Source organism: Bufo bufo, chromosome 2 (assembly GCF_905171765.1).
Source record: "Bufo bufo chromosome 2, aBufBuf1.1, whole genome shotgun sequence".
In the NCBI taxonomy this organism is placed as follows: Eukaryota; Metazoa; Chordata; class Amphibia; order Anura; family Bufonidae; genus Bufo; species Bufo bufo.
This window is the reverse complement of record NC_053390.1, coordinates 733,444,281-733,458,210: the sequence shown is the minus strand read 5'-3', so window position 1 is coordinate 733,458,210 and position 13,930 is coordinate 733,444,281. Positions and strand designations below refer to the sequence as shown.

At 39.5% G+C, this 13,930-nt stretch overlaps 1 protein-coding gene across 1 annotated transcript in view; it reads right to left on the bottom strand.

Moving 5' to 3' along the window:
• Positions 1–13,930, bottom strand: part of GABRA2 (gamma-aminobutyric acid type A receptor subunit alpha2) — a 225,780-nt gene that overhangs the window by 149,518 nt on the left and 62,332 nt on the right. The gene's annotated exons all lie outside the window — the stretch shown is intronic.

The following is a 13,930-nucleotide window of genomic DNA, read 5'->3' as shown; positions in this document are numbered from 1 at the left end:
AGTCTTTTCAAACAGCTGATCATCCAATCTAATATTAAAGGTGTATCCTAAAAAACAGGCTATCAATATAAAAAGAAACATGGAAAACCCCTGTAACCCCTTTTGTGACCAAGGCCTATGATGCCTAAATGTCCACATCAAATTTTCATCTTTTCAAACCAATACATTCTATTTTTTTCATCAGCATTGATTGAACTTTCATAAGATACTAAAAAGACCAGTCAATTTAAAATTTTTGTTTTATATAGCGAAAAATCGGGAAAAAAGCAAGAGCAAGATGTGTAATAGTCTGTAAAGTCACAAAGGAACCCAAGGTAATGTCTTAGCAAGGCCTTGAAGGGGTTACCCACATTGGCTAATGTTAACTCTCATGAGTCCACCATGAGGAGGACAAGAAACAACAATGGTGTTTACAGCAGGACTGAATAAGAAAGCCACTGCTCTTCAAAAAGAACATTCCTTATCGGCCTGCAGATTGCTAAAGATCACCTAGACAAACCAGAAGGCTTATACAACAATGTTTTGTGAATGGATGAAAACAAAATAGAACTTTTTGGTATAAATGAGAAATGTTATGCTTGGAGACAGGAAAACACTGCACTCCAGCATAAAATCTCATTCCTACTGTGTAACACGGTAGTGGTATTATCCTGATTTGGTCCTGTTTTGCTGTATCTGGGCCAGGATGGTTTGCCATAATTGGATTCAGAATTATACCAGCAAATTCTTAAGGAAAATGTAAGGACATCTGTCCGTGCTGAACCTGTAGAAAACATTGGTCATGCTGCAAGACAAAGACCCTAAGCATACACGTCGGTCTACCAAACAATGGTTCAAGAGGATTTTAGAACAAATCAAAGTCTTGAACTTAATCCAATACAAATATTGTGGAAGGACCAGAAGTGAGCAGTTCATTAGAGGAAACCAACCAACATAACAGAAATTAAGCTGTTATATGGAGGAATAGACAACAATTTCTCTGAGCTGATGTGCAGGACTAGTCAACAATAACCACAAATGTTTAGTTGCAATTATTACTGTACAAGGGGTCACACCAGATATTGGGTCATTTTCCTCAATAAATAAATGACCAAGTCTAATATTTATGTCTAATTTGTTTGATTTGGCTATCTTTATCTACTTTTAGGACTTGTGTGAAAATCTGATGTAGTTTTAGGTCAAATTAATAAGGAACATTAGAAAATGATGAAGAGTTCACAAACTTTCAAGGATCACTGTACATTCTGGGGTGGTTACATTTTCTCCCTAGTTTGCAAATATCTATGTGGCTAGTTGGGAAGAGTAGTTTCAGTATAATCTTAATAATCCTTTTTACATGTTTGTTTGTCTAGGGCAATGTAATGGTGATATGCTGGTTATCTGAAAAGGCTCTCAATGTGAGTTTCTGAGTTTTTTTTATAATTATTTGAACAATAATTCTCTGCAAATTCACTGCAAATATGGGGGGTTAATTTATCTTTTTTTTTTATATTGAACGTGTCATACAAAGCAGTAAAATTATAAGGAAACCATACAGAAATTAGGTGGCGGGGAATATTAATCTTTTAGCCACATCAAGTTACTCTTGTTCAGTAATCAGTAATATACCATGCAGAGAATGGGTAAGGCTTGGTAGAAATGTTTTTGATTGAATCTGAGAAACTACATCCTTGCTTAAAAAATAGAGAGTATTCTGAGAATAGTCTGAATAGTGCTTTTCAAAAGGTCTCCAAACTGGATCGAGCAATATTAATGAATGAGCAGAGTAGTGTAGGAGGAGTTCAGACACGTTCACAAAAGATACATAAAATGCGCAATGTGACATTTGTTACCACTTTTAGCCACAATTAATCAAATCAAATGAAATAATTCTGAGATATATTCCAGTGCTGAAGCAGGATCCAGTGTTTGCCCAGGAGTTAAAATGGAAGCTAGGAAAGTGCTTACTCTAGGGTCAACTTTGTCTCTAAACTTACGCACTGATACTAAGCCCACACAAAGTACATGGTTATCTGTACGAGGAAGCTCCAAACCAGGCTTTATGTGGAGTTTGCGGTTATACGGAGGTTACTAAAAACTTCAATTCTGTTGATAAAAGTCAAATTTACACCGTAAAAAGTTATATTAACTGTAGTACCAAGTATGTGATTTTTTTGGCATTGTTTAAGGAATGTAAGACGTACTATGTAGGCTGTACTACTGGCCCTTTGAGAAAACGTATAAACACCTTACTGAAATAGCGGGTCAAAATGTAACAAATGCATCCATGTTATCAAAACATTTCAGAGGTTATCATGTGGGTTGGATCTCCACTTTCTCTTTTTTAAGTTTTGAAAAAGTGACCAAGCGAATCATACAGAAAAATTGTTGAACAGAGATGCCTTTTGGATCTTTGTGTTACAGACCAGAAACCCAGGTAGGTCTTAAATTCATGTCATGATTTATCTTTTGTGGTACACACCATACATATAATTCCTGTGAATATGACTGTTTCATATATCCCTGTATATCACATATTCTCTCATTTGAGTTTGCTGCCTTTTATTGTGTATGATATATGTCAATGTGCTTAAAAAGGGCAAATTCGAATTGCACAAGTCTCGTCAGTCGATGAAATGGTTTCAATGTGAAGGGTTTTCCCTCAAAACAGGTGCTCTCTTTTAACTGTACAACTAAGCTATGATAAAAGATTGTTTTTAATCCAAAAAGAGCAAACAGTGGAATTTAAAAATTTGGTTAATAAAAGTGGGCATTTTATTGGATTTTTGTCATCGTGTTGGGATTGTTTCTCTTCAGAAAATTCTGAAGGGTTCACAAACTTTCAAGTACCACTGTACATCCTAGCTGCACAGTGCATCAAAAATTAGGATGCATATACTATATACAGATGGTAGACGTGGAAGAGTTAATATATGTGCCATCATTGAAATAGAAAATGTTACCCTTGTATTGCCCTTTATAGTAATCAACAGCATTTTTCAGAGCGCTCATTTATATTGCTTCTTAGATGTACAATGCATTAGTCTGTTGTATTATGAGATATTTGTTATAAATTGATTTCAGTTTAGCCTTATCAGAAGACAAAGTCGTCAATAATAAGAAGGATTGGAAATCTTAAGGACTCTTTTTCAAAAATGATTGGGGAATATTTATTAATCCTGTGTAATATTTAGACAGTGTAAACTTTGACTAGACAGTCTAAAAATGTGTCAAATTATAGAAGAAGAATACGTTTGAAGCATTTTAGATACTTTTGTCTAACTTTACATGACATATTGACTTACTCAGTGCCAGTGTTTTGGTACATCTTGGCACAACATTATCCACAACCTCTGTCCCTAAAGCCGAAAGTCCTCCGTCAATAAGTCATGTTCCCTTGTTGAGCGAGGCACTAAAAGTATCTAAACACATATTAAATGTGGTGCAAATCAGATACTGTATGCCAGTTTTTGTTAAAGCCAAGACAGAATTCTGACACAGTGGGGGACATTTACTAAGCATATTGCGCCAAAATTATGGCATAAAATACTCCAAAAAGAATGGTGTTTTGATTTGCACAAAATATATCAACTGTTTTCTCCACAATTTTCACCATAAAGAATGCATCACGCCAGAAATGAGTTATAAATGTCAAAGTTTGCGGGGCTAGCCAATTGGCGCATATTACACCCCATTTATCATGCTCTTATCGGCAGAAATAGCTTCAATTGTTGTGGACAATTAAGCCAGCTTATGTGGTGGTGTTTTGTTTAAAAAGATGTGACTTTTTGTCAAAAAGTCGCATTTATAAAAAGAAAAACTCGTCATGGGAAAAAGTGATAGGTAGGTATTAGGCTACTTTCACACTAGCGTTGTTTTAATCCGGCGTTCAATTCCGACACCGGAACTGCCTGCCGGATCCGGAAAAACGTGTGAAAACGGATTACATTTGAATCCTGATCAGGATTTTGATCACAATGAAAAAATGCATTGGAAAAAACGGATCCGCCATTTATGGACTTTAACTTTTTTTTCAAACTTTTCGGGTTTAACATGCAAAAGCCGGATCCGGTTTGACTGAACACACAGCGCCAGCGTTAATGCAAGTCAATGGGAAAAAGACCGGATCCGGCGTTCAGTCAAAGTGTTCAGGATTTTTGGCCGGAGGTAAAAATACATGCTACGTTTTTCTGAAAAGCCTGATCAGTGAAAAAGACTGAACTGAAGACATCCTGATGCATCCTGAACGGATTACTCTCCATTCAGGATTGCATTAGGATAAAACTGATCAGTTCTTTCCAGATTTGAGCCCCTAGGACGAAACTCAGCGCCGGAAAAGAAAAACGCTAGTGTGAAAGTACCATTAGACGCAGTTATTGTTATCTAATATAAATGAGCTAAACAGCAGTGTTTTGACAATAAATTGACATTCAACAAAAATGTTCTAAGTCTGATACAAAAGGCACAATTTACCACTGGAGATGTCGCAAAGGGTTGGCTGAAATGGTTAATTTCAGTTTAAAAAAGTTGCATTTTAGTGCTATTGGCTTTAAAATGACGCAAATCGAGAGAAATAGGCAGATAATCAAGTTTATATTTCAAAAGTCACATTTTAAAAGTGGCGTGCGCCTTTTGATATATGAGGTGAAACAAATCACCACTTTTGATTTGTAATGTTAGTATTTGTTTGGCACAAATGACGCCATTATTGATATATGTCCCCCATTTATATTAGCAAATTTCTCCCATGTTGCTGTACAATAGTTTTTGTTTTTATATTCTCAACCTACATTCTCCATACATACACTGCATCACAAGTGATTTTATAGAAAACTAAGTATGATCTTGGCCTTATGTATAAAAACACATTAAAAGAGACCCAATAACTGGCTATAAAATCTTATAGTAATGTAAAAATAAGCAGCCTATCCTTAGAAACCAGTATGTTTCTGATCAAGACCACTTTCAAATAGAACAAGATGTCAACATTTTCCAGCCAGATCTGCTACAATAACTCCGATGTTGGAAGCTAGGTAAAAATCCTGGGCGTGACATTTCACCCAATAGATTAAAAGCTCTGATCCTGTCAGAAAGATTGGTTGCCACAATAAAGATCATTGACCTCTACATATAAGCTATGAAACTGCATGCTATGCTTGAACTGCACACTTTTTGCCGTGAGTACAGAGGTTACATATGCCATAAAGATGAATTTGTATAGTGGGAACCTTTTAACATCCATAAATGTTGTGGAGTCATTGAGTTTTGATGGTACAGCATGGATACCAGACAAATGGACAAATTCAAGCAGCAATCAGGAACCAGTCAATAAACCCAATAAAGCTATATAGAACATTTTATATAATAAAGTCTAAAATGTTACGTGTAAAAAAAATGTATAAAAATAGAAATTACAGAAATCCATAAGAATGATGGATATGTGCAAATTGTCTTTCTACATTTAAATAGTTTTAGCAGACAAAGCATTTCAATTATGAAGTCGGAATTAGAACAGTGGTCATAGATTCTGTAGTAGGGAGGTACTGTATCAATCAGATACTCCTGAAAGTGACGTTATTAATCTCATCCACACAACCATATTTTCGGTCTGTATCTGATTTGCATTTTTTGTGGATCGAATGTGGAGCCATTCATCTCTGTTGAGCCGCAAAAAATGCAGTCATTCGCATGGCCATCCTGCAAACTATCGAACATGTCCTATTCTTGTTCATTTTGCAGACAAGAATAGACATTTTTACGAAGAGGCCCGCAAAAAGTGCGGCATGCACATGAAGCAAATCTGTAATTTGCAGATGCACGATCTGCGGACCGCAAAACACATACGGTCATGTCCAGGAGGCCTAAAAGGCACACACATTGTATATAACTAAAACCACCTCTATCTCTTCCATAATTGCTGCTCACATTTCCTACCCCAAATATTTTTCAGCAATGGGCTAAATGGGCTTACATTTTGTGGAAGAGGGTTACTTGGCCCAGTATCACTTTTCTCTATGGATGAATAATGACTCAATTTCTTGGTGTCAAAAAGACCAAAAAGCAAATACAACAAGAAAAAAGCAAACAGGACAGCGACACTGTTGGCGTTTTTTTAAGTACTATCTCCATACTGAGTGTGAGGTCAGGACAATGCAGCACTGAGTGTAATAGAGCTTTATCATGTACCTTTGTTCAGTTTTGCGATTTTACTCTTTAAACTCTATTCTGCTCATACGAACCAATCCCAGGGAGGGCTACACGCGGTGGGAGAAGAAACTGGGCAATGGTGACCCCATTCACCTAAAAGGCATATCAGGGGTTGGGACAGTTTAATAAAAAAAAGAAAATAAGGGGGGGGGGCATTTATTAACAGATTTACGCTACAATAGTGGCGTATATAAGAGACGCATTGGGTGCATGCCATTTATCTGCTGCCTGGCTCATTTATCATTATCCATTCTGGTGTAGATTTAAGTCTGTTGCGTGGCTGCTTCCTCCAGCAGCGCAGAGGGACTTAAAGCACCAGTCTTCACAAATGTGTCCCTATGTCTTTAAAATTTTATTAGCCGCTTTGAGTACTTAGGGGGTCATTTATTAAACAGAAATACGCCTAAATGACTTCTCCCTGCTCACGCCAGGCGGGGAAGGGGACAGGTCGGCAGGCCCAGCTCATTTACCATTTTCAATACCTGTTTTAGACATACTGTAGAAAAGGGTATAAATGTAAGACAGCAAGGAAGCTGTGGTACATTTAGAACTGGCAGAGCATCCACCAAAGTTATGTAGAGGCCGGTGCCTCTATATAACTGCAGCGGATAGACCGCCAGTGCAGGGATTTAATTAGGACCAGTGTCTAAAATGTCAGTCTTAATAAATGACCCCATTAGTGCTTTTCACACAGCCTGGATCAAACGATCAGTAGCTTCAGTAGTGCAGAGGGAGGAAGCAATAGCAGGGGTGGTGGTGGGGGGATGAAGGCAGAGCATACTGAGGAAGTATGTCTAAATGTACAGTCTGATTGTGTTCTGATGATATAAGATGCCTGAAAAGGGATTGATAAATAGTAGTGCAGATACTCCACAAGACTTGATTATGTATGTGCCACAAAGTTTTACTGCTGATCTTTTCAGGCCCTAGTAACACCCTCGGAAGCGCGCAAGAGATCAATGTTGCAGATCTCTGAATACTACCTTCTGAATGTGTTGATAGTACAGAATTTCTGCATTTGGGCCCCACTTTTAATTATGCTCGGGCCAGATTTGAATTTGGACTTGACTGAACCAGAGACCCCCATCTGCAGACAACTGTTCAACGTTTTCCCCTCCATCAGTACAGTACTGGTTGGCTGGATGAGGTTTCCTTAGATGCTACTTATGCAGGATTTCTTACTGAAAAGACACAGTGTGTGGAAACTTATTTCTCCCCTGGAGCATTGACTGAATATTAAGTCTTCATACAGAGTAATGTGTATTCAATAAGATATTAGTTGCATCTACGGCATCTCCCCAGCACCCTGCTCTGTCCTGATAAGGGGCAAGAACCCTGATACAGTCCTGTCTACAGATTGGTGGGGCTGGCATGTTCTAAATTGCATACTTTTTTCCCATGGTGCATTGCCTAAAAAATTATTCTTCTTACAGCGGCAGTGTCTATTCACTGAGAAACATTTCCTTCCTGTGCTGTGATTATACTTTGAAAATGTCTTACTCGGCGCTTACTGTAGCTGCACAACATTCTGGCAAAATTTTCTGCTGATCTCTAATCATTACTTTATCTCAAATTCTGAGACTCTCCAGAAACACACATCTGTGAGGATATTGAAAGCTTTATGAGCTATGTGCTTTAGGTTTGGCAGATCAGTAACGCTTGTATTATGTCCAATGTCACTATGATGTACTTGAAAATACTAATGGAATATGGGCGCATCTCTTATGCTACCTACAGTATATAAATCTATATGTTATGTCACTGCCTCTTTTATAAAATTCTGAGATTCACAACATTCCAAAATTATGTCTCAATTACTTCATATTTTATTGTGAATAGCCATACATCCAAGTAACGATCCAGAAACATACAATATGTTATCAATCGTGAAAAAGCCACTAAATATGTCACACAAGATGTTGGACCTTCCTCAAAGGTTAAATCTGTGGCCATAATATGGCCAGTTTGGAGGCCTCTGGATTGATCCAAAACATTTTCACAATTGATAACATATTGAATGCATCTGGATTTTTACTTGGATGCGTAACTATTCGCAATAAAATGTGTACTAATAGCATTATAATTCCAGAGAGCGGTGAATATCTGTATTGTACTGGACTGACAAGTCCTTGATGAGCACCAACTTAGAAACATGTGTGCAGACCTTACTTCTATTAACTGTCTCTTTTATATGCTTTTTACACTGTAGTATATTTTGTATGTATGGAATGCAATGTAATGCTGCCTACATATAAATAGTTCATGCAGCCCTATATGGATGATATGTCCTAACGCAGGACACAAAGCGAGCAACAAAAGGTCTCTTTTAATGTCTACTACAAATCAAGATGTTGGCGAAGTTCTTGCACTAAGCAGGACTAGCATGCTAGTACTATACAGAAGGGTCTCCGATTTGGACTCACGTAAGCCCTTGATGACATCTTTATTGCTTGTACAAAGCCTTAAGGCCTGATTAAACAGACCATTTTCTCCTGGAAAGTGATAGCTAATTAGCTGTATGGTTAGTTTCTTCAGTTTGCATTGATTTGTGTAGTTTCATTGAAAGTCGATTGTTTCATCATAATTCTTAAACCCTTTGAAAGAGTGAACAAAGAGCAAACATAACTCAGAATACTCTTACATATCCGTGACTCAGAAGGCGAGCCATTACCTGACTAAACAACACAACTGTCAACCAATGTACTATTTGTAAGAATGCGTGATAGATTTTCTGAACAATCATCATTTTATTGGTTGCTAATTAAGGTTTTGCTCATTTTATTAAAGACGATTATCATTAGGATGGCTCATTATCAACGGCATGAAAAATCACTCCATGCAGAAGGGACTTTGTACACACTAGACTTCTTCTTTTGTGTTTATTGCTAATAATAATAATCTAGGAACAACACTGGTATTAAGAAAAAACATTCTCTGTGGTGTCGTCCTAAGGAACTAAAAAAGAAAAAATCATGACTTTCATTAAGAAGAAAAAAAAGGGAACACCATCTCCCCCTCTTACTATTCCAATTCCAACTCCACTGTCATGTATTAGTTATATGAACCTGCAGTTAATTGTTCAGATGTATTACTTCATCCATCACTGAAAGCATTTCTATAGAGCCTCTTTGTATAGGTTGGGGGTTCTTTGAATTATCTGCAATACATTAGGCCAGAGGCTATCCTACACTATGTGATAGCAGACAGCTAACAGTGCACAAATAATCAAATCCATCCAGTCTTATTGAAAAGAACAGAGCGGTAAGGTTTGTTCTCGGCGCATAGATTTATTGAGCTCTATCGACAAGCGGTACTGCAAAAGGAGGAAATTGAAGCTTAAAATAAGTAAGTTTGCCTGCCAACAGAAACTCATTCAATCTATCAGGCAAATAAGTGTCCACATAGTTATAGGGGTTGTCCAGTTTTTATTTACATTTTTAAATTTCAACCTCAGCCTGCTGTATCTGTGAAAAAAAAAAAAACATAACATGCTCACCTGCTCCCAGCAAATCTGTTTCGGCTCCCCGACTCTTTATAACGGTCTTCTGGTCCACATCTGTAAACTTCCGAATAGACAAAGTCAGGTGTGCCACTGAAGCCAGTGACATGTCCCCAAGAGGCAATTCAAAGCTGGGCTATGTGAGCTTGGGGGCACGTCACTACTGAGGGCAGTCATTGGCTGCAGAGGAGCAGATGACCCTGCCCGTCCAGAGGTTTACAGAGACTGGAACACCGTTGAAGAGAGTAACAGATCCAAAACAGAGCAGTGGGGAGCACGTATGTATATTTTGATTGGCTGGGAATGAATAAAAAAAAATTAAAAAAAGATTTGGACAGCACCTTTAGGCCACCTACACATACATGTTGCGGAATATGCACTGTTGTTCCGTGTGGATTCTTGTACTGAAAAATGCAGCATAATACTGTACAGTACAAGACCATGAAAAATCTCTCGTACTGTATGTACTCTTTGCTTTTTTCTACCATGCAGAAATGTACCTGCCATGCTCATTTTTAAATCCTCAGCATTTCAATCTTTTGTACAATTTTTTTTGTGCCGATTACAAAAAAAAAAAGTAACCCTGCTATTTTTGGTGTGGATTTGGTGCGGAAATGCACCGAAATCCGCTTGGAAATCTGTGTAGATTCTCTGTTTGTAAACTTGCACCCGTGTGCAGGAACCGTTAAAGTAACACCACAAGAAGGCGGTTACAAATAAGATAACACAAAGACGTAATCGCTAGGCCTGTAAAGGATCTCCTAAGGAAAACTGTGAGGGCCATATCTGGGGTGCTTTGGAAATATCAGAGCTCACATATAGATAGGAAAAAAGTATAACTGTATGCTGCCAACTTCAGAACTTTCCTACGTTAAGTAATTGTGTCACTAATATATTTTCTTAAAGAGGTTGTACGGGCTTTTTCATATTGATGACTAGAGTTGAGCGGACACCTGAATGTTCAGGTTCGACGGGTTCAGCCAAACTTCATATAAAAGTTAGAGTTCGGGACCCGAACTTGACCCCAAACCCGAACCCCATTGAAGTCAATGGGGACCCGAATTTTGGAGCAGTAAAATGGCTGTAAAAAAGTCATGGAAAGGGCTAGAGGGCTGAAAATGGCAGCAAAATGTGGTTAAGAGCATGGCAAGTGCTCTGCAAACAAATGTGTATAGGGAAATGACTTTAAATAACATAAAATACGTAAAAATAAAAAATAATAATCTTGATCTAGAAAGACGAGGTCCATATGGAGTAGGAGTTGAGGAGGCGGTGGATGTAGCGGTGTAGGTGGAAGCGGCGGTGGAGGAGGTAGCCAACACTGGTTTTTGGTTATGTTTATTATTTTATTTTATTTTTTAAATTTGGGTAGAACCCAAAACATTGGGAAATGTAACCTGTGATAACCCCCTCCAACGAACGTTCAGACAATACACTGGCTGCAGGGCAGTCCAGCACCTCCAAGGCGTAAAGGGCAAGCTCAGGCCATGTGGCTAATTTGGAGACCAAGAAGTTTAGGCATGTGCACACATACTGCTCAACCATGTAGCACGTCCCTGTGACATCCACGATCCAATTGGATATCTTCTCTATCAACTTTCAATGTTCTTTTCTGGGCCTACCATGGTGATCACGGGTAGCGGGGAATCAGGGTTCCAGGCCGGAGAGGGAGCCTGAGAAAGGGATACCACATCCAAGGGAGGTCAATGGATGAAATTAAATGTGATTGAGTGGAAATGTGTTCATGTCACCCACCAATTGAACAGACGATTTTACAAAAATTAGGTCCCTTTCACCTATGCAGAGCAGGGGTTTGCATACGGCAAAATTGGTAAAATGTCACCTGACAATCTAACAGTCGATTTTTTTAAATTTAGGTCCCTGTCACCTATGTAGAGCAGGGGTTTATTTATGGCAAAAATGGTAAAATGTCACCCAAGAATGTAACAGACGCTTTTGCACCCTGCTCCCTCTTTTGCTGTGCTGGTGCCTCTGTGAGACCACCGCCTCTTCCTCCGAAATATACAGATCACTCGCATGACCTTGATTCCATGTGGGGTCTAGTATCTCATCATGCTCCACATCATCTTCCACCCACTCTTTACCCCTGCCCTCCTTGTCGGTCTGCAGACTGCAGAAAGCCACAGCAGTTGGCACCAGTGTTTTGTCATCATCAGAGACGTGCTGTGGTGGTCTTCCAATGTCCTCATTCTGAAACATAAGTGGTTGGGCATCAGAACACTCAATCTCTTCCACTTCTGGTGCAGGGCTATGTGGATGGCCCACGAAACCCAGCCAGCAGAGTCATCAAAAAGCATAAGAGACTGCTACATGACTTGGGGCTCAGACTGCTTGCCTGATTTGCAAGGGGGTGAGTTGAAAGACAGATGGCCATGGGCTGCAGGTGCCAACTCTGATCTTTCAGCAGGGGACTGGGTGGGAGAAAATGTAAAGGAACTGGAGGCACTGTCAGCCACCCAATCTACTATGGCCTGTACTTGTTCTGGCCCCACCATTTGTAGAGCCGCATTCGGCCCTACCAATTAACGCCAAAGGTTCTGTCGCCTACTCGCACCTGAGGAAGGTGTTTCACTTGTGTGTGTAGCTGCCACAGATCGACCACGTCCTCTCCCTGCAATAGGATCTCCACCAGCAGCACCACAACCAGGGCCACGTCCCTTATTTGACGCTCTCCTCATTCTTTGCGTTCACCCACCAAACTAACAGATGGTTTATGTCAGGCGACAATGTAACCGCCAATAGTCAACAATTAATTTCACTGAGAGTAAGGCAGTGCCAGTGTCATAAAGAGGAAAAAATTATTGAGGTCACACAACAGTGTGACAGGCGAATGTTATACAATTACTTCACGGTCACAAAAAATGTTAATTTGTCAACCAGCAATGTAACAGCAGTATTGACTGGTTGTATTTGACTGTGACAAATGCAGCAAAGGCCCCAAATGTGGGGTCTTGCAAAAAATGGGTGTTTTTTTTAAACCTAGAATATAATTGCAGTATTTAAAGCTTGTATTTCACTGTGCAAATGCAGCAAAGGCCCCAGATGTAGGGTCTTGCAAAAAATGGGTGTTTTTTTAAACCCAGAATATAATTGCAGTATTTAAAGCTTGCATTTCACTGTGAAAAATGCAGCAAAGGCCCCAGATGTAGGGTCTTGCAAAGAATGGGTGTTATTTTTAACCCAGAATATGATTGCAGTATTTAAAGCTTGAATTTCACTGTGACAAATGCAGCAAAAGCCCCAGATGTAGGGTCTTGCAAAAAATGGGTGTTTTTTTTAAACCCAGAATATAATTGCAGAATTTAAACCTTGTATTAGACTGTCACATGAGCACATATGCTGTGCTGGTGCAGTGAACTTGCACAAAATGGCCGCCGACGCCCACCTAACAGACGGATAAAAGTTATTTTTCTGTGTCACTGGGCTCAGGGCAGGGTTGCACTGCACCCACAAAACAAAATCGCTGTAGATCGCTAAGTTAACAAGCACTTCTGATAACAGATTCTTTCCTATTCTCTCCCTCACAGCAGCAGCATCATATCCCTACACTAGTAAGAACAGAGTGACGTGCAGCACTACGTGTCATGGGTGAAGTTGCAGATAGCTGGAACTTATAAATAAACGACCGACTGGCTTGATCCCAAACTAAGGAGCATATAGGTGAGCCCTATAAAACCCTAAGAGCTCTCCCTGACTGCTATGCACATGCAACGGTCTCAATGGTAGACGATTGCATGCCTACGTACCTAAGACTGTGTGACACCTGAAAACCCTATAATATTGAGGGGACACGACCACCGGCTCCCTGCACTTAATACGGATGGAGTCAGGGTCACCTAGAATCAAGCCAGCAAGGAAACACAATACATGAAAAGACTTAACTGAGCAAACAGCAGCAGCAGCCTCCAGCAGTGAACACTTCATCCAGGAAGTAGTATAAACCGCAAAGTGAGGCAGTATGGGAGGGAATATAAAGGAAGATGATTAGTCTAAATAAGTGACACTTGGTAGAAGGAAAGGAGATGACAAAGTGAAACCAAAACAAAGAACGTCATACAAGAGGTAGAGAAGAACATCTTTCAGACCTTCTCACAGAACTGGCAGTGACACTACGTGACTCCAGCATATATAGAGGCTGGGTGACATGCTGCACTGGCCAATCACAGCCATGCCATTAGTAGGCTTGGCTGTGATGGCTTCTAAGGGCACACGAGTTGAACGCTC